At 41.0% G+C, this 27,531-nt stretch overlaps 1 protein-coding gene and 1 pseudogene across 2 annotated transcripts in view; one reads left to right on the top strand and one right to left on the bottom strand.

The window, feature by feature from the left end:
- Positions 1–27,531, bottom strand: part of SGCD (sarcoglycan delta) — a 1,106,775-nt gene that overhangs the window by 248,710 nt on the left and 830,534 nt on the right. The gene's annotated exons all lie outside the window — the stretch shown is intronic.
- Positions 15,677–16,514, top strand: LOC138988573 (polyadenylate-binding protein 2 pseudogene; annotated as a pseudogene).

Below are 27,531 nucleotides of genomic sequence, written 5' to 3'. Positions count from 1 at the left end.
TCTAGCTTCTGTCACAGTATATTTCTGTCACATTATATTTCTTTCTTCTCCAAGTAAAGGTGTGTGTTTGTATCTGTATCAGCCAAGGTTCTCCAGAGAAACAGAGCTAATAATATGTCTGTGTAGGTATGCATGTACATATATCCACATGCATGCACACACATTCATTCACTCATTCATTTTAAGGATCTGACTTAGGAAGTTATGAAGACTGACAAATCTCCAAATCTGTAGACAGCAAGCTGGGGATTCAGATTAATTAAATAAACCGTATGTTATATATATATGTGATTTAAAATATATATGAATATATAAAATGCATTAAAAATTTATTCCTGCATTTTCTCAAAACCATTTGAAAAGTGCAAAATTCAAATGAAAACTTCAGGTTATCAGCATCTCATGAAAACTGAAAGCCATGGCAAGTCTGAGTCTGCCTTCTCACATAGCTGCCATTGGCTAGAGGTAAAGAGCAGCCTGAATCAAATGCTGTCTAGGTCACCACAATTTTCGCCCAACCTATATCACTAAGCTATGTTTTATCAGACCCCTAAACCTTCTGACTTAAGTCTACTATATCTTCTCTCCAGCACTGCTATGTGCTCTGTACCTCAATATACTTGTTATAGACATTGTATGGGGGTAGGGGGACTCTAAGTGACCAAGTGGAGAATACACATTTTTCCCCAATTTTCTTTTATAACGGCACTTCAGTCCATGGATGAGAACAGATCTTTCTTGGTCAATATTGTTCTTTCATGGATAGCAGGTCATCTGTATATTTCTATTGTTGTTACTTGTGGGGAAAGCTTTTCCAAGAGGGTTCTAGCCTGGGCATTTAAACCCAGTGTGAGGGGCAGGAGGCTGGAAGGCATGCCCATACCACACTAGCATCAGGGAGGATCCACAACAAAGAGAAAAATCAAAAGCAAATATCCACAAAACCCTCCCCCCACCAAAAGGGGGTATGAGTTATTGTATTTTGGGTTATTATGATGATTTCCATTAACTGGAGAAGCAGATCTTTTCATAGAAATGTAACAGAGAAAGCAAACCTGATTCCAAGTTGGATCTATTCCCTTATCTCTAACCCTTGAGCTCTCTGTTGCTTGTACTTAGTCATGTTGGTCTGTACTTTTGTAAAAGAATGTTGACTACAGACTGAAAAACACGGGATAGCTCATTCTCAAGGTGCTGGCCTTTAAAGGTATAACACTTTCCCATTCATATAAAGGTAAAAAGTTTCAGAATAGAAAATACCAATTATGTTGTTATAGGTTTATACTAACATTCGGACCAGACCCACATGGATGGATGCAAGAACAATGGATTCCTGCAACAACAAGCCATTCCCCCCACTTTTAGTATAAAAGAAGCCTGCATTTTAACTTGTATAAGATGGTTCTTTTGGACCCTTGCATCTTTCCCTGGTAGCTCAGTTGGTAAAGAATCTGCCTGCGGTACAGGAGACCTGGGTTCGATCCCTGGGTTGGGAAGATTCCCTGGAGAAGGAAATGGCAAACCACTCCAATGTCCTTGCCTGGAAAACCCCATGGACAGAGGAGCCTGATGAGCTGCAGTCCATGGGATCGCAAGGAGTCAGGCATGACTGAGTGACTAACACTTTCACTTGGGACCCTAGTCTACCATCTTCTCAGTATGAAGACTTTCTGAACAAAGTCACTATTCCTCACCTCAGCAACTCATCCCTGAATTCTTGGCCTGTGTTAATGGTGAGCAATATAAGCTTGGACTCTGTAACAGAAACACATACTAAACCTGACATCTATAGATAGACTTCTGTGGTTAAGTTGCTCAGTCGTGTCTAACTCTGCGACCCCATGGACTGCAGCACATCAGGCTTCCCTGTCCTTCACTGTCTCCTGTTTGCTCAAATTCATGTCCACTGAGTCGGCAATGCCATCCAACCATCTCATTCTCTATCACCCCCTTCTCCTCCTGCCTTTAATATTTCCTAAGTTAGTTAATTTTTTTCTGATGTGTATTTATCAAACCAAATGGAACTCCTAAATATTCTTAAATAAAAGATTATATTTAGGGTAATCAGCAAGTAATTTCAAATAAATCTCCTTCCTTTCTTATAGTTCATTCATAAATACCCTATTAGTATTTATTGATGACTTACTATGTTCCAATTACTATACTCTGTGTTTTTTACTTTAATTTCATTTTCTTTATCATTATTGAAATTACCATGCTACTTCTTGATTTTAACTATAAGAAAATAATCATATAGATGTGAAAACATTTGGCAACAAAGTTGTTCATCGCCATTTCATTTTATAAAATAAAAACATGAAAAATTAGAAAATAAAACTTTCATGTTAAAAGGGTAAATATGCTACAATGGGATATGATGTAGCTCTTGTAGAGGAATATTTAAGAACACAGGCAAATATTCACAGTCCATTATTAAGTGAAAAAAATTAACAAATACATATGTATATTTCATACCATTTTTTATAACTATATATACATATGTATATACATACATACATGGACTTAAGAGGAAAAATTCTAGAGAACATTTCGCAGGGAAAAAATTATCAAAAACATACATTTAAATGTTAAGGTTAGCTATTTTTGTATGCCTAAAATATGAGTATTTTTATTTTCTTCCTTTTGCTTATCTGTACTATATAATTTTCTGTAACAATTTTTGTATTTTAAGAGGTTATAAAATGTTTTCATGCTTTATTTTAAAAATCAATCTTTATCAAAAATCTATACTATGTCATATATTTGATGCTAGTGGTAATAAACACACCTGGCAATGCAGGAGACATAAGAGATGAGGGTTCAATGCCTGGGTTGGGAAGACCCCCTGGAGGAGGGCAAGGCAACCCACTCCAATATTCTTGCCTAGAGAATCTCATGGACAGAGGAGCCTGGTGGGCTGTAGTCCACAGGGCCGCACAGAGTCGGACACGACTGAATCGACTTAACACACATGCATTCTTATATTATCTAATGTAATTATCATCTCCTCAACGGTCTTATAAGATAGTCATTATTTTCCTTATTTTATACATGAGAAAATTTACTGGTGAATAACTTATTCACTGGTAAGTGACACAATAAAAAAGGCTGAGCGCCAAAGAATTGATGCCTTTGCACTGTGGTGCAGAAGACTCTTGAGAGTCCCTTGGACAGCAAGGAGATCAAACCAGTCCATCCAAAAGGAAATCAGTCCTGAATAGTCACTGGAAGGACTGATGCTGAAGCTGAAACTCCAGTACTTTGGTCACCTGATGCAAAGAACTGACTCATTGGAAAAGACCCTGAATACTGGGAAAGACTGAAGGCAGGAGAAGGGGCGACTGATGATGAGATGCTTGGATGACATCACTGACTCAAAATGGACATGAGTTTGAGTAAACTCCAGGAGGTAGTGAAGAACCGGGAAGCCCAGCAAGCTGCAGTCCATGGGGTAGCAGAGAGTTGGACACGCCTGAGCAACAACAGCAACAACTCACTCACAATTACATACCTAGTTAATGACAAAATCAGGAACTTAAACCCAAGACTATCAAATTCAGACTATATACTTTTACTCATTATTTGAACCCAATCTAATGTATATTTAAAGTATCTTTCTTAATACCACTTTGATTTTCACTTACTTGGTTGGTGTGCTCAGCAACTGTAGAGAGGGTCATCTCCAACTGCAAGACTAACACCATCCAGTTTTATGGTCAAATACCTTTATTCCACCTTCCCAGAGTCTAAAGGCTCTTTATTACAACCCAACTGCCTCCCATGGGACTATACACAGGCTAAATCATCTGCTGTTTCTGGGAAGCCTACTGTGTGCTTAACTATGTGCTGCAAGCTATGGGGAGGCAGAAAGAGGAACAGCCCTTCTCAAACATGTCCTCTGGGCTGTTTATAATACAGGTGGCACACAGCCAAAGAAGAATAGTCAAGGAAATATAAGAAAGAGCAACATTTGAGAAAAGCTCATCCAATCCAGCAGTCAATTAACTCCTTTGTAATAGCAGTTTCACTTTTACTTTAATGCCTTTTTTGGTAAGAAGTGTGTGTGCTCAGTTGCTCACTACCAATTTGCCAAATGCATATTGTTTCTTCCATTTACAGGTTCTTCCTACACTTGTGCCTCATCACTTCATTTTTCCACTTTCTGTCCCAGTCCCTAGGTCTGCCCAAGACACGTGGCGGGAAGGCTCTTTCCAATAGTGTGAATTATTGTCATTGTGCATGTGTGTGCTCAGTGGTGTCTGACTCTTTGCAACTCCATGGTCTGTAACCCACCAGACTCCTCTGTCCATGGAATTTTCCAGGCAAAAATACTGGAGTGGGTTGCCATTTCCTACTCCAGGGGTTCTTCCCAATCTAGGGACTTAACTATGGTCTCCTGAGAAAGTCTAGGGACTTTCCCTGGTCTCCTGCATTGACAGGTGGATTCTCTACCACTGCGCCACCTGGGAAGCCCCTGAATCACTATGATTAGCCTTTATTTGCAAACTATAATACATACTAGAGTAGCCAATTAAATATGTTCTCACATTAGCATCTCCTTGATAGCTCTGGAACAATCAGACTGGATTAAATGCACACTGAAACAGCTTGAGAACAGCCTTATTTAAAACTATTTTATTTTAACTTCACAAGAAGCTACGGGTATTATTAAGATAGGAGTTTTAGGTCAGTTTTGAATCAAAACTTCCTTCCCAGTAAGATGGAAAAAGAAGCATTGGGAAGATTCACAGTCATTCCCAAAGTAATTAGAAATAGACCATTTCCCCCCCTTCTCTTCAAATGGCAAAATGTCATTCTTTGAAGGAAGCACAAAAATTCTAGCAGCCCACTAGCTGGCCTTGACTGAGCCAACATCATCCAGCCAATGGTCCTACATTTGACAAAGTACACTTGGGACAGAAGTGGGAACCCAGGACCCACTGTCCCAGTGAGGGAATGGTCTCTGCTGACCTGTCAGTACAGTGTCCCCTGGGCCTACCCCCTGCCTAGCACATAAGAGTTTTCACAAACACATGAGCAAATCTCATTATTTTTCCAGGCCAAGTTAGAGTGGCCCCTTGTAAGGTCTTCTGGAGGAGATAGGGCCTGGGGACAGGTACAGAGGTGGATGGAATCTAGAGAGAATCTCCCTCTGGGCTGGACCAAGGATGATGGCATTTGCTCTTTATGTTTTATCTGGCTCAGACTGTCCAGTTTGATTGTTTCAAGTAGCCAGTTTTCCACAAGATGAGTCAAGAATAAATGCAGAGATTTCAGAGTGGCAGGACAATAGACTGAAATATTAATTTATTTCTTTCTTCATATCTCCCATGTCAGACCCCAGCCCTTTTCATCACCATTTCAGATAGGTTCTCAGGCTTTATAATCATGTAGCTTAGAGATTTTGAGTGCAAAGAAGCAGAGGCAGTCTGAAAGCACTGGGGTTTCTTATCATTTGTAAAAGGTAACTCAGTAAATGGACTATGTCAGGCATGTTGGGCAGGGAGGCAAGTAGAAGATGAGATTTATTTCCACTGGGGATGGAGAAGGCGTCTATGATTTCCATGAGTTCTAGAGACTACTGTCCTGCCAGCGTCCCTAGGAGAGTTAGGACCTCAGAGAGAAATGGATGCAGGACTCCAGCCTCTCCAAACTTCCCCCTTCCCAGGCATAGCAGAGAGATCCCTTTTCAAGACACAAAGGGACCACAGTTCTCCGAGCCATTGCCAATGAAAGACAGTGACTAGTGCTGGGCAAAACATTGAGATGTCCGAACATCCCGAGCGCTGTGGGATGCCCTGTTGGCCCTTGTGGAATGAGGGATGAGAATCAGTGTTGCCTTCCTCTAAAGAAAGTATTATTTCTTGCTCTTCTCATTTTCTTGCTATATCAGCATCAAACAGGTTTTTAATTCCATCAGCACATTTTCAAGCTTGAAGTAATGCCAGGTCCTATTTTAGTAAGCAGGTCTCAAGATGAGCTCTTGTTGTAACAGTTTCAATGGTAGGCATTGCTTGATTTTGATCAGAGTGAAACAACTGTTATCTGCACACAGATTGCTTCAGAAAGGCAAGCTTCTGGAGAGATGGGATTTTGTTGTCTGAACTCTCAATTTCTACAACATTGCTTAATTCATAGGATATGATCAGCAAATACTTGTGAAGTATTATAATGTCATTTCAAATAAAGCTGTATTTTTAAAGGTGTACTGTGGGAACTGCAAAGATGTTAAAAGCTCAACCTGTCCCTTGAGCAGATTTCCAAATACAGCAAGAGTTTTCAACTAGGGTGGTATAGTACCAAATGGGTGAAAACTGGTGATTGGGTGAAGATGCAAATCACACTCTTACATATAAAGCACAAATATGCTTATATATAGACTGCATACACAGTATATTAATATAATTAAAATTTCATGGTGAGGGGAGTGAGGAGTCTAAAAATGCTCTCGGGGAGGGGGAGGCAATAATGAAAAGAAAAAAGTTGAGAAATACTCCACCAGAATGTTATAGATTTTGAGATTGTTCCACCTTTCCTCCCTTTAATCCGTAAGCGGTCACTTCTGCCATTCACGTACTGAACCTTCCTCTCAGCCTGTAAAATGTAATGACATGGTAGCACACAGGTAAAGCAGAAACTCCTTAATGTAATATTTAACACCTTCTTCATCTGGCACCAGCCACTTCTCCAGCCTCATCTCTTATCGGTTTCCCTTCACTCTGTCACAAAGCAGGCTAGCAATTTCTCCAAAGTCTTTCCCTTTTCAGTTTTCACTAATGTCCCTCCCTTGGCCAACAAGGCTCTTCCTAACCCTTCTGCCTCTCTCTCCAGTCCTTTGGTTTTGGTCAGATGTCTTTTCTGGGTCTAGGGGCCCTTCTCTGATGTGCACACTTCGTGAGCACCTCCATCACAGCATTTACCCACAGCAGTACAATGATCCATTGACATCTGTGTCCTTCCACTTGACTTCAAATTCCTTGAGATGAGTGGTAGTGTGTCAGCCCTTACTCCATCTTTCAGGCCCAATATATTGTCTATAACTAAGTATGTGACTGCAAGAGCAATAAAAAGTAAGCTAGAGAGGGCTCAGAAAGGATGCATCGGTACAAATGAAAAACAATAACAAAGCTACCATTGCTATAAGCATTAGGCAAAGCACTTGACTGACATGTCCATTCATCCTCATTATAACTCTAGTGGGTAGGCAATGTTAGCCCATTTCATAGTTGAGAAAACTGATGTTCAGACACCCTGAGAGTCTAATTACGAAATTTAAGTCCTTCACTACCGCACTGCATACTGCATGGTTAAGATCCAAGTGTTTGCCCAGCCCTGTGTTAAATGCAAAGTGATGAGGATTGAAGATCGAGTCCCTCCCTTCTAGGAGCTGCTCGTTTAAAGGACAAAACACAAGTAACGCACGTAACGGCGAGGGTGTGGAGATACGGGGACTCACATTCCACTGGTGGGAACACAATGCGGGGCAGGCACTTACAAAAGGATTTGACTGTTCAAGAGTTAAAGACAGTCACCACGCGACCCAGAAACTCCACTCTGAGCCATCTGCCCAAGATAAATAAAACCTACGCTCACACAAAGACTGGGACATAAATGGCCATTATAGTAAAATTCTTAATAGTCAAAAAGGAGAAACAAGCCAGATGCTCACCAACAGATGAATATATAAAATATTCTATGGAATACTATTTAGCAGTGCAAAAGGAACAGACTGATCCATGCCACAACACAGATAAATCTCAAAAACATTATGCTAAGTGAATGAACCCAGACACAAAAGATCATGTATTGTATGAGTCTGCTTATATATAACATCCAGTGAGGCAAATTTATAAAGGCAGAAAGTAGATTAGCAGTAGTCATAGATTAGGATTGAGGAGTGACTTTAAAAAACCCTAAGGGATTTTACTGAGATTACAGAACTGTTCTAAATTTGGAATGTGATGATAGTGGCCAAAACCAGTAAATTTACCAAAAATCACTGAAATCACACTTAAAGGGCTGAATCTTATAGTGTGTAGATTTAACCTTAACAAGTTGTTGTTTTTGTTTGTTTGTTTGTTTGTTTAAGAGTAATAGACATGCACTGATATTCCAAGAACAAAGAAATCCAGTTCAGGAGACATGACATGTGCTTTCAAATTCTCCAAATCAGTAAAGAGAACAGGTTCAGAGACGTGTGCTGGGCCAAGAGGTAGCAGGTTCAAGAGGGAAGTGGTAAGAGACAACTCCATTATTTGTCCTCAGCTGGTGTGCAGGGATAAAAGAAAGATGCTGGCAAGTGTTCTGTTCCCATCAAGGACCAAGCTGGGGAAGGAGGAGCAGCGTGAGGGAAGAGGCAGCAACTGCATTAGACCCAGGAAGCATTTACTGACCAAGTCAATTACACTGTGGGTAGTCTAGGAAGGTTGCTATTGGTCTTTTCCAGCGAGCATTAAATATTGGACCGTAATTGGTGCTGAATGACAACACAACAGCAAAGACCAGATTACCCCTCAGTGTCTGGGTCACAGTTTCTGATCCTTTTTGTCAGCTGCTATATAATCTCAACTTTATTCGTATGTTCCTTCTTTTACCATTCATGTCAACTTAGCCTGTAGTTTTTCTTTCTTCTCCTTATTACTTCCCAGTTATCACCAAAGCTAAGCCTCAAAGACTGGTTAGAATTGTGTGTGTGTGTGTGTGTGTGTGTGTGTGTGAGAGAGAGAGAGAGAGAGAGAGAGAGAGAGAGAGTGAAGGGGGCATATAAGACACATACATCTGTCAAATTGCTTTGCTGCCTCACTGAGTCAGAATTGTGATTTCTCATTTATGCTTTATAACATCTCATCAAGTTGTTTTTAATGATTTATAGGTCCAAGGCCATGGTATTTGAAGCATTCTATATTTCCTGGATGCCAGTAGTAATATATAGATGGGCATCCTTTGCTCTATAATTTTCCTGGGGATGAGACAATTGGCCAAAGAGAGGGAATTCCTCTCCCATGCATACACACAGGCAATAAGCCTCATTCTCTTTATTTCTAAATGACTTTGTTACTACTTGTTCTTTAGGGCATACCTCTCAGTTTCCTTGAGAAGTCTTCCATGATATTCCTCAATCTTTTAGAAACCACTTTATCTCAGTAATGGGAACACATAAATACATACACACAGCATTATGGTATATTGGCTAAGAATATGAATTCTAGAATCAGACTGCATAGTTACAGTGCTAGTATGACCACTTAACTTGCTAGTACCCTTACATATCTCACTCTCCTTATATGAATACTTAGAAGATAATAATATCCTATAAACAGACGATTAAATCAGACAATTCCTGTGTATCAGTCAAATACCAAGATATAAACATCTGAATGCAGAGTTCCAAAGAATAGTAAGAAGAGATAAGAAAGGCTTCTTCAGCGATCAATGCAAAGAAATAGAGGAAAACAACAGAATGGGAAAGACTAGGGATCTCTTCAAGAAAATCATAGATACCAAAGGAACATTTCATGCAAAGATGAGCTCGATAAAGGACAGAAATGATATGGACCTAACAGAAGCAGAAGATATTAAGAAGAAATGGCAAGAATATACAGAAGAACTGTACAAAAAAGATCTTCACGACCCAGATAATCACGATGGTGTGATCACTGACCTAGAGCCAGACATCCTGGAATGTGAAGTCAAGTGGGCCTTACAAAGCATCACTATGAACAAAGCTAATGGAGGTAATGGGCTTCCAGTTGAGCTATTTCAAATCCTAAAAGATGATGCTGTGAAAGTGCTGCACTCAATATGCCAGCAAATGTGGAAAACTCAGCAGTGGCCACAGGACTGGAAAAGGTCAGTTTTCATTCCAATCCCAAAGAAAGGCAATGCCAAAGAATGCTCAAACTACCACACAATTGCACTCATCTCACACGCTAGTAAAGTAATGCTCAAAATTCTCCAAGCCAGGCTTCAGCAATATGTGAACCGTGAACTTCCTGATGTTCAAGCTGGTTTTAGAAAAGGCAGAGGAACCAGAGATCAAATTGCCAACATCTGCTGGATCATAGAAAAAGCAAGAGAGTTCCAGAAAAACATCTGTTTCTGCTTTATTGACTATGCCAAAGCCTTTGACTGTGTGGATCCCAATAAACTGTGGAAAATTCTGAAAGAGATGGGAATACCAGACCACCTGATCTGCCTCTTGAGAAATCTGTATGCAGCTCAGGAAGCAACAGTTAGAACTGGACATGGAACAACAGACTGGTTCCAAATAGGAAAAGGAGTTCCTCAAGGCTGTATATTGTCACCCTGTTTATTTAACTTATATGCAGAGTACATCATGAGAAACGCTGGACTGGAAGAAACACAAACTGAAATCAAGATTGCCAGGAGAAATATCAATAACCTCAGATATGCAGATGACACCACCCTTATGGCAGAAAGTGAAGAGGAACTCAAAAGCCTCTTGATGAAAGTGAAAGTGGAGAGTGAAAAAGTTGGCTTAAAGCTCAACATTGAGAAAATGAAGATCATGGCATCCGGTCCTATGACTTCATGGGAAATAGATGGGGAAACAGTGGAAACAGTGTCAGACTTTATTTTTCTGGGCTCCAAAATCACTGCAGATGATGACTGCAGCCATGAAATTAAAAGACGCTTACTCCTTGGAAGGAAAGTTATGACCAACCTAGATAGCATGTTCAAAAGCAGAGACATTACTTTGCCAACAAAGGTCTAGCTAGTCAAGGCTATGGTTTTTCCTGTGGTCATGTATGGATGTGAGAGTTGGACTGTGAAGAAAGCTGAGTGCTGAAGAATTGATGCTTTTGAACTGTGGTGTTGGAGAAGAGTCTTGAGAGTCCCTTGGACTGCAAGGAGATCCAACCAGTCCATTCTGAAGGAGATCAGTCCTGGGATTTCTTTGGAAGGAATGATGCTAAAGCTGAAACTCCAGTACTTTGGCCACCTCATTCGAAGAGTTGACTCATTGGAAAAGACTCTGATGCTGGAAGGGATTGGGGGCAGGAGGAGAAGGGGACGACAGAGGATGAGATGGCTGGATGGTATCACTGACTCGATGGACGTGAGTCTGGGTGAACTCCGGGAGTTGGTGATGGACAGGGAGGCGTGGCGTGCTGGGATTCATGGGGTCGCAAAGAGTTGGACATGACTCAGCAACTGATCTGATCTGATCAAATGATAAAGATTTCTTACTTACCCAAGCTACATGTCCATGGAAGTTTAATGATAAAGCAACTAGGGCATAGAATGGCAGAGCAACTACCACTTTGAACACCCTGCTACTCTTTATATCTTTAGTCACATGTACATCTATATTTCCCAACCCACTTATGACAGGTTTGGCCATGAGATATGGCTTGTGAAATGTGTGTGTGTGCATGCTAAGTTGCTTCAGTTGTGTCCAGTGCTTTGCGACCCCATGGACTGTAGCCGCCAGGCTCCTCTGTCCATGAAATTCTCCAGGCAAGAATACTGGAGTGGGTGGCCATTCCCTTCTCCAGGGGATCTTTCCAATCCAGGGAGTGAACCCACATCTCTTATGTCTCCTGCATTGGCAGGTGGGTTCTTTATCACTAGCGCCATGAGCATAAGTCAATTCATAGCAGATGCTGTAACATCAGAGCATACTCTATCATGCTCGCCTATTATTTTCTCTCTCTCTAGACTGCAAACTTCAAGCAGCAGGAATAGTACCTTAACTGTCTTTTTATCCTAATCACCTGTCATAAACCCTGACACAGAGTAGGTAGACAATAAATTTTGACTGAATGGATGAGAAGTCTTCTGTCAGCTGCCAAGAACTGTAAGTTAGATCCAAATGAAGTCAAGTCTGGTTGAAAAGTCAACATGTCCTGGGTACCACTCACCCAGACCAGTACTGTGCTTGGTGACCATCTAGGAAAACAGATCAACATGGGGATTATTGTGTACCTCAAGACATGGGTTAAAGATTATCTTTAAAGAACGTTTTCAAGGAAATGTAAGCACATTCGTAAGAATCATAAGAGGAGCACAGACAGCACCTGGGCTTAGCCTGGACCCTTCCACTAGCCCTCAGTGCAGACTTGGACAAGCCTAGCTGTTCTGCCTCTTTTTCCTCCATCTCATGATGGGAAGTTGGACAGTATGAACATTATGGTCTTTTTCACTTTAAAAAGTCTTATTCTATGATGCACAGGAAGGAGATACTCTCTAGACAACAACAAATTACAGCTGTCACTGGGAACTGGTGCTGGCAACCCAGAGAGGCTGCAATTAGCATGTCCTGTGTGACTTGCGGTTTTGCCAAAGACATTCTTGTAAAAACTCTTACAAATCACTCCAAATGTACACCCAGATTTGTGGAGGATTTAGGCATAAAAACCAATACCAACACATTGTTCTGAAACAGAAACTTGTAAGCAACCTTTAAAAAGAGACATCGGTGGAGAATTTATTGATTCTTTAATGGGAAGAAAATGAGAGATGGATAATAAAGTGTGAGTTGCTATATCCCCTGTCCCAGGTGAAAAATGTGAGCTTATGAATTCTGAGCTATTGTTGATAAAGGAGGGGACTCATTTATCTTAAGGAGTCACATAAAAGAAAATAAGTGAAATATGATTAGACTCATGCCACGTGTTTAGATTAAATTCGTACCATGGCATTCCCTGCTGCCTGGTGAACACTCCCCACTAGTAAAGCCCGATTAAGACACTGGCCTGAGTGATATTAAAAATGTATGCTGTGAAAATCCCTTTCAAAATAGATCCTTTCACCAGGGTATGCGCCCCAAGGGAGCTAGCTGTCCTGCCTTCCCTCTATTTTCATTAGGAAAAGTTGTCAGTTGTACACGACAGTGTCTTTCATGAGACTTCAAGTTACAGCTTCAAAGAGTCCAGTGCCTTTTTGATACTTGTGAGAAAGGTTTCAAGGGATAAGTTCAGAAACAGGAAGGCTGGCACGTGCCCTTCTGGCACTAGAGCTGTGTTACCTATTAATTTGGCCCTTCTGTTCAAGTTTTGATGTCCAAATTGGCCTTCCAAAGGATGTACTCCCAGTCTTCCAGATGTGTTGCCAATTTCCACAATTACCCTTTGCCTTAAACTAATGAGAAACAACAGTTGTCTGGGGGAGATGTCTAGGGCTGCTTCCTTTGTGTGTACTCCTAAGGCATAATATTCCTCTCACATTTCATGCACATGTTCTCAAAAGAGTAGAACAACTGAATATAGCACAGGGAATCACTGAATGCTCAGAGAATCCCATCTGCTCAGTCAACAAAGTCATGCACTTTTTTAATTCAGAGGATTACACAAGCAAGAGCTATGAAGTATTGTGAAGAGGACTAAGGCAGCATAAGAGGGTAAGAAGGTGAGGAGGGAGGAGAATTTCCATTTTTGACAGGAGGCCCAAGAATTTATCTCTGAGAAAATACCCAAATGAAGTGAGGGAGCCAGTCATAGGAAGATCCATGGATAGAGGGGATGAGCCTGGCATATTTGAGGAACTCTAAGAAAGCCATGATGACTATAGTGGAGTCACATATACCTCTACATAAGATGGAGAGTAGTAGGAGCTGAATCCCAACAGGTTGTAAGGGACCAGATTTGGAGAAGATGCTACTAAGGAGTCTGGAGTTTTATTCTTTACCTGATTGGTGACAAATGAATGTGTTAAAGAAGGGAATGCTGAGAACTGGTTTCTATTTTAACTTAGATAAATTCCAACAAGATTTTCATGAAAGGACTAGATACAAGTTTGATGAATTCACTACTTCAAGTTAATTTCAAAATTGTTTTCTAAAAAGAGAACTTGCTGATAATTGATTCCGCAATTTTCTTTAATTTTAATATTTTTTGGAATGTACTCTCCACTTCCTTTGCCTAGCCAAATTCAGAGATCACAGTGATCAAGACCATGAGGTTTGGAATCAGAATGATTCACTGTTGAGTTAAGGTCCCATACTAGTCATTGAACCTTCCCTGAACTTTTTCTAGTAAAATGGGAAGCACGTTATCACTCTTTCAGGATTCTGTGTGTTTGTGTGTGTATGTGCTCATGCATACACATTTGATCTGCTTAAACACAGTGCTTAGAACACTACAAGTACTCAACAACACCCTATATCAAACTATGCATCACTCCATCCCCTGGATCCCACATCCATTTCCTCTTTCCTTCCTTTTCCTGACTACCGTCTCTGATCTTCCACGGCAGCCACACTCTTTAACACAGAATTTCACTTACTTGATTCAATATGCATGGAGAGGCTTGGGTAAGAGAAGGAAAAAGAGGGTCAGTTACAGAGCTGCCAGTGTCAAGAGGATGGAGAATGAAGGAGATAAGGGTAGTTATCAAGAAGCTAAGGGAGTTTGCCACTAAATTTGTCTCATGCAGTTACTAGTACAAAGTGAAATATTAGAGCTCATCCAATATCTTAAAGTTAGTAAACCAAGAAGAAAGGAAAGGGGGAAGGATGTTTTAGGCTTTGCTATAATTTAGTCTGCCTTCCTATCTGGTCAAGATAGTTCTTCAGTAATTTCAACATAAAGAATTAAATCATCAAATATTAAGAGGCTGAAGCAGATTAATGGGATTCTATTTACCTTTTATTCTCTCTTTTTTTTTTTTTGGTATTTATTTATTTTTCTAATTTTGTTTTATTTTTAAACTTTACATAATTGTATTAGTTTTGCCAAACATCAAAATGAATCCGCCACAGGTATACATGTGTTCCCCACCCTGAACCCTCCTCCCTCCCCATACCATCCCTCTAAATAACCATGCCAGATATTATTTGTACCCTCATCCACCCCTTAAGAAGGGCATCTTGAATAAGTCTGAACAGTTCCTGAGATCCAGAATTGGGGTAATTCTCTGGGCAAAAAGAGCAGACAGATGGAGATTAAAAAACTCATTGTGAGGAGATTAAAAAACTCATTGTGAACCCAATCATAACCATTTTTTAAACCTTATTTGAGATGATAGCTGTGATGGTTAATTTTATGTGTCACCTTGACTGGGCTATGGGGTGACCAGATATTTGATATAACACTATTCCAGGTATGTCTGTGAGAGTGTTTTCAGATGAGATTAACGTTTGAATAGGTAGACCCACTAAAGCAGATTTCCTTCCCTAAAGTGGGTGCACCCCCTCCAAGTAGTTGAAGGCCAGAATAGCACAAATGGGCTAATCATTTCTCTAGTAAGTGGGGACTTTTCCACATTTAAACTGAAACATGGCTCTTAACTGGGGCCTACTGGCCTTCAGATGGGAACCACATTATTGGTTCAAAAAGATTTATCCATGTTACATAACTCTTCAGTTGCCACACACCCCTTAAAGATGTGACCAAATAACACTCTTGGAGACACCTAAGACTTTCTCAGCCTCTGCTTGGGAACAATAATCACTATTGTCATCTTTCTGTGTCCCATGAGAGGGAAGCCCTATTATAGGATAGTATTAAGAGTTATCAAGCACCCAGTCAGACCTTCACTTGGTTCTCTCCCAGAAAACGATGCCAGGCTTAAGATTACAGTGTGGGGCGGCAGCAGCAGCGGTGTCTGCGGGCGGTCGGGGCTCCGGGCCGGGGCGGTGGCGCCATCTTGTGCCCGGGACCGGTGGGGAGGCCGGGGAGGGGGCCCCGGGGGGCGCAGGGGACTACGGAACGGCTTGGAGTCTGAGGAACTGGAGCCTGAGGAGCTGCTGCTGGAGCCCGAGCCGGAGCCCGAGCCCGAAGAGGAGCCGCCCCGGCCCCGCGCCCGCCTGGGAGCTCCGGGCCCTGGGCCTGGCTCGGGAGCCCCAGGCAATCAGGAGGCGGAAGAGGAGTCGGGACTGGTCGAGGGTGACCCGGGGACGGCGCCATTGAGGACCCGGAGCTGGAAGCGATCAAAGCTCGAGTTAGGGAGATGGAGGAAGAAGCTGAGAAGCTAAAGGAGCTACAGAACGAGGTAGAGAAGCAGATGAATATGAGTCCACCTCCGGGCAATGCTGGCCCAGTGATCATGTCCATTGAGGAGAAGATGGAGGCTGATGCCCGTTCCATCTATGTTGGCAATGTGGACTATGGTGCAACAGCAGAAGAGCTAGAAGCACACTTTCATGGCTGTGGTTCAGTCAACCGTGTAACTATACTCTGTGACAAATTTAGTGGCCATCCGAAAGGGTTTGCGTATATAGAGTTCTCAGACAAAGAGTCAGTGAGGACTTCCCTGGCCTTAGATGAATCCTTATTTAGAGGAAGACAGATCAAGGTGATCCCTAAACGAACCAACAGACCAGGCATCAGCACAACAGACCGAGGCTTCCCACGAGCCCGATACCGTGCCCGAACCACCAACTACAACAGTTCCCGCTCTCGATTCTACAGTGGTTTTAAGAGCAGGCCCCGGGGTCGCGTCTACAGGGGCCGGGCTAGAGCGACATCGTGGTATTCCCCTTACTAAAAAAAAGTGTGTATTAGGAGGAGAGAGAGGAAAAAAAGAGGAAAGAAGGAAAAAAAAAAAAAGAAAAACAGAAGATGACCTTGATGGAAAAAAAAATATTTTTTTAAAATAAGATATACTGTGGAAGGGGGGATAATCCCATAACTAACTGCTGAGGAGGGACCTGCTTTGGGGAGTAGGGGAAGGCCCAAGGAGTGGGGCAGGGGGCTGCTCATTCACTCTGGGGATTCGCCATGGACATGTCTCAATCGCGCAAGCTGCTCCCCTGTTTCCCTGTTTCCCTTTGCCCCCTTGGGGGCTGCTCAAGGGTAGGTGGGCATGGGTGGTAGGAGGGGTTTTTTTACCCAGGGCTCTGGAAGGACACCAAACTGTTCTGCTTGTCACCTTCCCTCCATCTTCCTCACTTTCACAGTCCCCTCCTGCCTGCTCCTGTCCTGCCAGGTCTACCACCCACCCTGCCCCTCTTTTCTGGCTCCCTGCCCCTCCAGATTGCCTGGTGATCTATTTTGTTTCCTTTTGTGTTTCTTTTTCTGTTTTGAGTGTCTTTCTTTGCAGGTTTCTGTAGCCGGAAGATCTCCGTTCCGCTCCCAGCGGCTCCAGTGTAAATTCCCCTTCCCCTTGGGGAATGCACTACCTTGTTTTGGGGGGTTTTGGGGTGTTTTTTGTTTTTCAGGGTTTTTTTTTTGTTTTGTTTTTCTTTGCCTTTTTTTTCCCCTTTTATTTGGAGGGAATGGGAGGAAGTGGGAACAGGGAGGTGGGAGGTGGATTTTGTTTATTTTTTTAGCTCATTTCCAGGGGGTGGGAGTTTTTTTTTTAATATGTTTCATGAATAAAGTTGTTTAAAAAAAAAAAAAAGATTACAGTGTGATCATGAAAGAAGAAGCTATATCACAACTCGAAAGAGCTTATGGTAATCTTGACATTGATGGGAATGGGGCTATCACAGGTACTAGGAAATTAATTATTTAATACCACGTAAACTGGTTGGGTGACAGGAGATGAGATGGTTGGGTGGCATCACTGATTCAATGGACATGAGTCTGAGCAAACTCAGGGAGATAGTGAAGGACAGGGAAACCTGATGTGCTGCAGTCCATGGGATTGCAAAGAGTCGGACACAACTTAGCCACTGAAAAGCAACAAACTGGTTGGGAATAGTTCAGTAAAGGTTTATAATTACTATAGCCGGCTAGATGGAGGGTGCTTCTGCATGTTCTGTTAGTGTTCTACATGCTTATAGAAGGATCTTGAGAGATTTGCCTTGATTTTATTCATGGCTCTTTCTATGATTGTTGGGTATAAGGAAAACAGAATGATTTATGCATTCCTATATTCTCTACAGTCCAACTATGTAGGAGAGGTTAACAAGAGAGTACCTTCTCTTATACTCAAAACATGGCAGAAAGAAAGAGATGCATAAAATAGAAGTAGAAAGAATACAATATGTCTCAGGTCATGCTTAAAAGGTATAGAAGAGGAGACATCAAGTTAACTAGAAAGTGTTCATCTAAGGAGCTCTCGTTCTTCAGGAACAACAGATATATGCATTATGGTAATGCTTCTTGCACTTTTAAAACTCTTTGTATTAGGAACAAGTTTTTTTCAAAAAAGTTACTTGACAGACATTCCTCATTCGCTTTCCTTGCACTTTCAATTTTGACTCAAATCCTATTATTCACAAGATATGAATTGGCCAGTGGGAACATTTCCAACAACAATATTTCAGAATTAAAATCTAATTTAACCAAGATGACCCCTGGCAATCATCAAGCTTAGGTAAAAGGAACCCCTTCAACATAAATGGCCATGTGTTATTCATTCTGTCCAGAGCATTTTAGGAAAAGTATCGAATCATGTCTTATCATCTAAGCTGCCTTTCTTATCATATAATAACTTATAATGGGCAAGCCTTAAAAAAAGTGTACTATACCACCATAACTAATATATGTGTGGGAATTACATCCAGTCTAGGAAACACACAAAAAAATCATTTCAGAGTGGTTGAATAAGAGGGGAGGATGAATAGTTTGAAAAAATGTGCAGCTTAATATGTAATCATACAATGAAGATGTTAGCTTAGGGAATAACTCAATACTTTCTTCCTTAACTTCAGGCTTTACAATGCCCATTCTTATGGAGCAGGCAGTGACAACTTTAGTATCAAAAAGATTCATCCTCATATGTCGATTCTACTCTTTTTCACCTATGTGACCTGGGGCAAATCACTTAATATTTTGCACCTCAGTTTGCTCAAAATCAACAAGCTGCCACAGTATATAAGGCTGTGTTAAGTTATCTGGCATAGAAAGTGGCAAACTATGGGGTTTTATCAATACTATTTCCCCTCTTTTAAAGTAGAAAGAGATTTGGCCTTAACATGGTCTGTCTTTTTAGAAAAAAAAAAAAATCCCTCCTTATGGGTAGAGATTCTTGAGGCTAGGATTATTACAGACGTTCCCCATCTTTCATAATAATGTCACGTGCAAGAGAATGTGTTCTTTAATGGATCCAGGGTAAAGCTCATGGAGTTATTTCCCTCAGGTTCTGGCCTGACATAAAGGGACTCATCCGAGTTACTTTCTATATATTGGAAAAAACTTGGTTTATGGGATGTCAATTTCAGACTAGTGGAGTATTCACAAAGTTTCTTTCTGTTGCCTTAGATTTAAGCTTTCAAACCCTGCGACATATCATCTCCATGGAGAAAGCCATTTAACTGGCTCCAGGTTCCTTCCTCTCTCACCTGAATTTAGCTCCAAAGTCTGGGTTATGGTATGATGAGATTTACTCAAATTCTGTCTCCAAGTGAGTGAGAATGTTAGTGAAGATGCCCCAAAGCTGGTTCTAATCTCCTGGATGATGTCAGCTTTGCAAACTTAAAACAGAAGAACACTGTAATGAGTAATGGGGTTTTACTGAAATTCAATACCTAGAAATGTGCTTGCTGTTTTTTTTTTTTTTTAAGTAAGATCAAAACCAGACATATGAAACAAACTTCCTGGCCTGGCACGTAGAGAAGAGTACACCTCAGGTTAAATAGATAAGTGGTGTTAGACTCTTATTTTCAGGGTCACAGCAACATACATTACTCGCCAGACAGCATGTACTAAGTACTGGACTTTATGGAGGCTTTTGGTCTCAGGAGAGAAATTAAGAAATATAGAAGAAAAGGAGGCACCTGAACTTCCCTCCAGAATTGACTCCACATACAAATGAAACTGCAAGATTTCTGGACATCTCACTCCTTTCAGCTGTCAATGGGCAAAGACAAAAGAAGGGAGGTAATGTGAACCACTGTTCTGAGTATCAGGAGTCAGCAGCATTTAAGATGGGCATACCATGTCAACTGCAATTTGTATCAATTCTCTCTCCACAACCTCAGGGTGACCCTTTTTCCCTTACAGTCAGACATTTAAGATTTGTTGTCTTCTAAAATGTCAGGAGGCTGATTCCTGTTAAATATTAAGCACGCGTATAAGAAAAGTAAGAATTCTGTCAAAGCCAAGTCCATGATCTCAGGGGCTTGCAGGCAAAGTCATTGCAGCCACAACACTGGTCTTCCTGCTTGTCCTCTGAACACATCAAACAGGTCCAACCTCAAGACCTCTGTACTCGCTGGTCCTCCTGCCTGAAATGATCTCCCCCAAGCTCTTGACACAGCTGGCTTCTTCTCTTAATTCAACTCTTTCTCAATGTGATGTCTTTCCAGAGGTCTTTCCCGACCACGACATGTAACAGAGCATCTTTGCTTCATCTCTGCTAGTGTACTGCTCAGTATCTGACATCCCACTTTTACTTCTTTGGGTATCACTGGTGGCATAAAGAGAGACAAAACACTTTGTTCATTGTTGAAACAATGTCTGACATATAATAAGAGCTCAATCAGTACTTTTTAAAAAAATAAATGTGGTATCTTTGATGAATCATTAAAGCCAAGTCTGGGCTTCCCTGGTGGCTCAGACAGTAAAGAATCTGCCTGTAATGTGGGAGACCCAGGTTTGATCCATGGGTCAGAAAGATCTTCTGGAGAAGGGAATGGCAACTCACTCTAGCATTCTTGCCTACAGAATTCCATGGACAGAGGAGCTTGTTTGGCTACAGTCCATGGGGTTGCCAAGAGTCGGGCACAACTGAGTGACTACGACTTTCACTTTCAAAGCCAAGGCACTGTGCACAAGCTGATCACAAACCCCGGGATTCCTCTCTCACCTTGCCTTTAAAAATGCTTTGTTGAAAACCATCAGGGAGTTCGGGCTTTCTGAGGATTAGGTGTTGTGGACTCCTTGTACAGGGCCTTACAATAAACACTGATTTTTCTTTCACTACAAACCAGTGTCAGTAGATTGGCTTTACTGTGCATGGGTGAGCAAACCTAAGTTTTGGTTTGATAACATCTACATATAAAACTAAAGCATTTTAGAGCAAAAAAGAAATTTTGGAGGTGACGTAAATCAACTTGGCCATTTCAACAGAAAAACAAATGGGGGATAAGGCTCTGAGGTTTACCTGCCCACAGTCACACAAGTTGTAGCAGCAGGGCTACAGCCACAGTTTAGTCTCCTGACTCCTCATCCTGTGCTTGTTCCACTTTAGCTTTCTGTTAGTACTGCTGCTGCTGCTGCTGCTGCTGCTAAGTCACTTCAGTCGTGTCTGACTCTGTGTGACCCCATAGACGGCAGCCCACCAGGCTCCCCAGTCCTTGGGATTCTCCAGGCAAGAACACTGGAGTGGGTCTGTTAGTACTGAGCAATGCCCAAATCAGTCAGACCTTCTGAAAGTTAGCATGGAACAGGACAACAGAAAATGTCAAGCAATGAAATAAAACATGGACCTTACCTCACTCCAGAGTTGTGTTTGCAGAAACCTAAAAATTTAGGTCATCAGGAAGAACATCCCAGGTAAAAAATCTCAACATTCCTCCAAATATTTTGAATTTATTTTAGAGCCAGAAGGCCCTAGCAATTATTAAGTGTAATTTCATAATTTTGCAGAGGATGACATTGATTTTAGAGAGGTTACTTTCCCAGTTTCACATGAGTGGTCAAAATGAAGACCCCTACATTTAATGAAATGATTTTTATTTTTACTTATTTATTTTTTTACATATGATTCTACTTTACTAAATATTTGGAAATTACACTATAGTTCATGAGGTACCCAGAGATTTTTTTTTTTTCCTTTCTTTCTAAGTCACATTTAAAGTATAGAGCTTGGAAGAGAATGAAAATATGTACTGATATTAATAAAAGTTAGGAAATTTCTCTTTGCAAAAGTAGTGTAATTGACATGAAATGATTTTTATACTACTCTATACAGGTGATCCCTGGAGAAGGCAATGGCACCCCACTTCAGTACTCTTGCCTAGAAAAATCCCACGGATGGAGGAGCCTGGTAGACTGCAGTCCATGGGGTTGCTAGGAGTCGGACACGACTGAGCAACTTCACTTTCAGTTTTCACTTTCACACACTGGAGAAGGAAATGGCAACCCACTCCAGTGTTCTTGCCTGGAGAATCCCAGAGACGGCGGAGCCTGGTAGGCTGCCGTCTATGGGGTCACACAGAGTCGGACACGACTGAAGCAACTTAGCAGCAGCAGCAGCAGCATACAGGTGATCCCAACTGTTTGACAATATGTGTTTTGAAAAAATTGTTTTGAAAAAATTCCTTATTGTGCTAATCAAACAAAATGGATTTGCTAGCATAAAATGGTGCAAAGGAAGCCAAGCATCTAGTAAAAACACTCTAGAGGTGATATCATTTACTCTATAGCAACTGAAAAACAATTCTATTTTTCATCTGACAAATGAAATAAGTGTAGGTCAAATGCAATTCTCCAAACCACTGTTTAATATGGGGCTCAAGGCACTGGGGGAACTTGCCTATGGCTTGAACTAGAGTAGATAACTTAATAAATTCTTTTTGGGTGGATAAATGGATAAGTGAATGAACAGAGTAAATAAAAGCCCTATGTTAGAAATATAAAAGGAAAAGAGATGGGGCAAAGTGTAGAGCTCTGATTCATGAAGCTGAGAATTAAGACAAACACTGGGTGTGACAATGGACCAGCACCCAAAGACCCCAAGCCAGGCAGCTCCAAGAGCACCTCTAAACCAGGGGTTCATGTTGAACCAATGGCTCAAATAAGGAAATAAGATTCCTAAGTTAATAAAAATGTATATGGTGGGTGTGAAGGGGTGAGGGAAGAGGGAACAAACAAACAGAAACCTTGCTGGGGTAAGCCTAACCCTCCTTCTTAGGAAGTGAATAGACTGAGAAAGTCACACTTTAGACCATATTTTCTGAAATCACCTTAACCAATCTCTGGCTATAGAATTATAAACAAGTAAAGTAATCCTTTCCCAAACTGCATGCTGTTTGAATACATGAACTGTACCTGGTAACCATCAAACTAAGACTGGAACAAATAGCATTCATGGGGTAAATAATGTGGATGGGCCAGCAGGTCAGGCTAGGCCAGCTAGATGGCAATGATAAGAGTGAATATTTCAACTGACTGAGACAATCCTCCATCAAACGCTGGAGCCATTCACATCAAGTGTTAGTGGCTCAGTCGTATCTGACCCTTTGATTCCATGAACTGTAGCCAGCCAGGCCCCTCTGTCCATGGAATTTTCCAGGTAAGAATACTGGAGCAGGTTGCCATTTCCTTCTCCAGGGGATCTTTCCAACCCAGGGATTGAAGCGGGGTCTCCTGCATTGCATGCAAATGCTTTACCATCTGAACCACCAGGGAAGCCCCACATCAAATGTGGGTACAAATGTTAAAAAAAATTCAACCCAAAACTCCTGCCCCTTATACCCATCTTGCTGTCACTGAAGCTTGGAGAAATACTACTCAAGATAAAACACCCCAGCTCAAGTTTTTAACAGAAATGCATTTATCTTATTGTTCAGTGGCATCTGCATGAGGTCAGCTCTTCCCCATCCAACCTCTTTTCCTTGGAAATTCTCCTGCTATTCACCTGCACATCCCTTCTGCTAGCTCACAGGCTCGAATGCCAGTGCTCTTTCTGCCTTCTTGGTCCCACTTTATACTACTCCTAGGATCACAGGAGGAATAACAGCAGGCTTCCACGAAAAGTTCTTCCGCTCACTATTGTATGGCCTTCAATGAATGGCTCTCAATCAGGGGTGATTCTGTTCCCCAAGCAGACATCTAGCAATGTTGGGAAATATTTTTGATTGTCATGATTTGGGTGGGGGGAGGTGGTTAACAGCATCTGGAGAAGGAAATGGCAACCCACTCCAGTGTTCTTGCCTGGAGAATCCCATGGATGGAGAAGCCTGGTAGGCTGCAGTCCGTGGGGTCGCACAGAGTCGGACATGACTGAAGCGACTTGGCTGCGGCGGCGGTTAACAGCATCAAGTAGGCAGAAGCTGGGTTGCTGCTAAACATGCCTAGAACAACCTCCCACCATAAAAATCATTTGGTCCAAAGTGCTGAGATGGAGAAACTCTGTCCCAGACCATCTTCTCTGCCTAACTCAGTATCATATAGGGAAGACATCTTGATAAGTGGAAGCTTATGCATGTAAGTATTTTAAAAAGTATTTTATACATTTACTTTTGTTTTTAGCTCCTGATACCTCTTCAGATTATATAAAGAGGATTAAAACTGCTTATAATCTTGCTCATTTATAATATTACCTTCATATTTTACTTTAGAGAGGATATTTATTTGAAAGAGAACACAGAGTTTCTCTCACCAAAGCCTAGTGAGCAAGCATTACTGTTCCTGTTTTTGAGATAAAATAATTGACAGAAGGAACATCTGTCACTTTCATCATGGAAAAAAGAAAAACATTGAGAGTTATAATATTCTGATCACTGACTCAGTAATCATTAGTTGATGTGTATATGTGTAAACCAATAACAGTAACACAATGAAAAACTATTACCTATTTCTTACAATATACTAGACAATGAGCTAAATGTTCAGTATATACTGACTGCTTCTAATGACCCCTGAGGCAAGTCCCATTATTATGCCCACATGCATAAGTCTCAGAAACAAGTTATTTGCCCAAGGAATGATGGAATTTGCCCAAGTAAATAATGAGGCTGAAATTTGAAATCAAGCTTGTTAGAGTCTAATGGCTGGACTCAAATACTATCCTGTACTATGCTTGACCCTGAATGCATGTTCTAGGGATTGGGAGTAGAAAAACAAAAGGGCTAATCAGACATGGAGGCTGCCCTCATTATCTAGCAGTTTCCTGGAAGAGATGAGATCTGATCAGGAAGGGAGACAAGATTAAGTGTCAGAGATGGACCAATGACATTCCAGAATGGGATTCTAAAATTTAGAGCATAGGCATGTGCATTCAGAGTACTGAAATCAGGATGAGGGAGAAAATGAAGCAATGCATATCACTTTACGATGCTTATAGTAATAAATAGTCTAAAGATTACCTAAGAAAATATTAGAACATTAATTTTTTAGAACACTTATTTAGGTATCTTTGAGCACATTATTCTTAATTACAAGAGAGAGTTTGCACAGTGGAAGTGGCATGAGTTAAAAGTAAATTTGAAATAACTTTTCCTTATAGACAGGTCTAAGCCAATGGTGTCAAGAGAAAAGCAAATACAAGCTGGAATTTTTGAATAACCATATTACAAAGTGAAAAGAAACTATTGTTTCATCATGTAACCAACTTTTTTTTTTCTTTTTAGGTGCGAAGACTTCAAAATCTGGTATATATTTTATGTTTACAGAATATTTTGATGTAGACAAGCTACAATTCAAATCCTCCATAACTTTACATGTGGCCCATGGCTATCATGTTTACCATATCAGACAATGCAGATTGAAGCCTTTTCTAATTTTTGGCATTTCTTTTCAGGTTTTAATTTCTGGAAACTTCCAATAAGAACCCAAATCACTGTGATCATTTGGGCTGTAGTGACCTACTCAGTCTCCTTCACCTCACAGTACTGGAATCTAAATCTCCATCCCCAGTACTGGGTCTTGGATCAGAGACTGATACTTCAGGCCCCACAGCAGCCAGTTTCCCCAGTTTAGCATCTTATTAAAGCCTCCATAGTCAGATGGCCAGGCATGGGAGTGGGAAAGGAGGAAACTTCTTCTTCCAGGGGCATGGGATCAGATGACTGGCTTTGTGGGTTGTGCTGGTTCCTGAGTCACCAGCCTCTGTGACCCCAGCAGGTGGTATATGGGATAAGTTGGGATTAAAAAGGCAAAAGGAGGCATAAGGTCCCTTCACAGCCTTGCTAGTAGAGGACAAGGTAATTAGAGAAAACTGATCATGGGTCCTTCACCCTGGGTTCAGCATCTAGGTGTGCCTCTTCCCCAGGTGCTTCTATGAAATACATCTATTTAGCAGTCTTTTTTAATAACTTGTCTTTGTAAGGGATCTGAAATTCACTGTAGAAATATTTTCATTCTTCTTCAATAAATTCCCATGAGGGCAGGTGCTATTATTATCTCCCTCTTTTAACAAATGTAGATGAGAAAACCCCAGGATCATGTAGATCAAGAGACATACAATAGCAGAAGTTTTAAAGTAGGTGCCTGTGAGATATTTTGAGCAAGCAGATGTAGTTTTTTGGATACAGTTAGTGTTTTAAATCCCTGGGTCAAGAAGATCCCCTGAAGAAGGAAATAGCAACACACTCCAGTATTTTTGCCTGGAGAATCCTATAGATGTTGAGGACTGCTGAGCTAGTCAATAAGGTTGCAGAGTCAGACACGCCAAAGTGACTTAGCACACACACAGTGTTTTAAATAAATATAAAACAGAACAAACACTAATCCATTTAGATTGTGGGTTTCTCTGGAAAAACCTTCAGATTTAGCAAAATAAAAGGCTCAAATTCCTACATGATTACAATTGGTAAAGTTGAGTAGCCATTTTCCTTTTCATGTGGTCAGAGGCTCCAGGTTCAGAGCATCATAGTCCCCTGACCCGTAACAGTCTCTCCCTGTCTCTACCCATTGTTACCGTACCTTGCTTGTATTTTTAAGAATAAAGCACTAGCTCAATGCATCAAACTCTAATTAAGAGTGATTACATTTTTTAAATGGAGGAAACTTGAGGTTACAGGAGCAAAGGCCTCACTGTGGAATTTCAAATACCAATATTCTAGGTGAGGGGAAAATATTTTTGTTATTAATCTTACCTTAGTTTCAATACTGTATCTATTAATATTATTCTAATCTTATCACCAACATTATGGAATCCACTTTAAAATTGTGTTCAGTTCATCAAATGACGAAACCAACGCTGAGAGATTTAGAGAGGTGTTGAAAACCATGCTCATATAACACTATTGGCAGGTGGGTTGGGATTCGCTCTCCAACCTGTCTTTGTACTGCTTGATACTGTTCCTTTCACACAATTCTCAGCGAATATTGTGACCTTTTACATACATAGTGTTCTGTAGGTATGGCCTTTCAAGGCAGTAAAACCTGAGTGTTAATACCTAATGGGCCTTTTAAAACCTTGGAGAAAGTTCCTTAACCTTCTGAAATTTAGCTTACAGAATTTTCTAAAAAGCACAGTGATTTTCAGTCATGGAAATCTCAGGAAGAGTAAAGCACTTAGCATTATTCCTAGGAGAGAGTACAGTTTCAGAAAATGTTGATTTCATTCCCTCTCCCCTCCAATCTAGTCAACTAAATAAGTTAGCAGAGGTTATGGTAATGACTCATTTATAATATGTGGTAGAAGTCATGCAATTTGGGTAGAACTGACTCTTCTCTCAGCCTACTCAGACCCATCAAGGTCGTCTGATTCCCCTTGCACAGTGATTGGCTCCTATTGGACATGAGAAATAAATTGATTCAATCAGAGCGAAGCCCAGGGTTTTTAAGCAAAGTGAGCCAGGGCAGAGAAGCTCTTTTAAGCTATAAATATTTGGTATGCAAATATGATGCCTAGAGCAGCTGCTTTCATCTTGCTACCATGAGTGGAATCCATCTGAGGAGACAGATGCCAACTAAAGAGAACCACAAACCTGAGGAAATCCCAGAAGAATAGAATACAAAATTTTAATCAAAGCCTTATTTTCTCTGGATTTTTCTATTACCCATTAGT

The sequence above is a fragment of the Bos mutus genome, chromosome 7, assembly GCF_027580195.1.
Source record: "Bos mutus isolate GX-2022 chromosome 7, NWIPB_WYAK_1.1, whole genome shotgun sequence".
In the NCBI taxonomy this organism is placed as follows: domain Eukaryota; kingdom Metazoa; phylum Chordata; class Mammalia; order Artiodactyla; family Bovidae; genus Bos; species Bos mutus.
The sequence above is the reverse complement of the archived record's forward strand: the minus strand, read 5'-3'. Positions and strand labels throughout refer to the sequence as shown.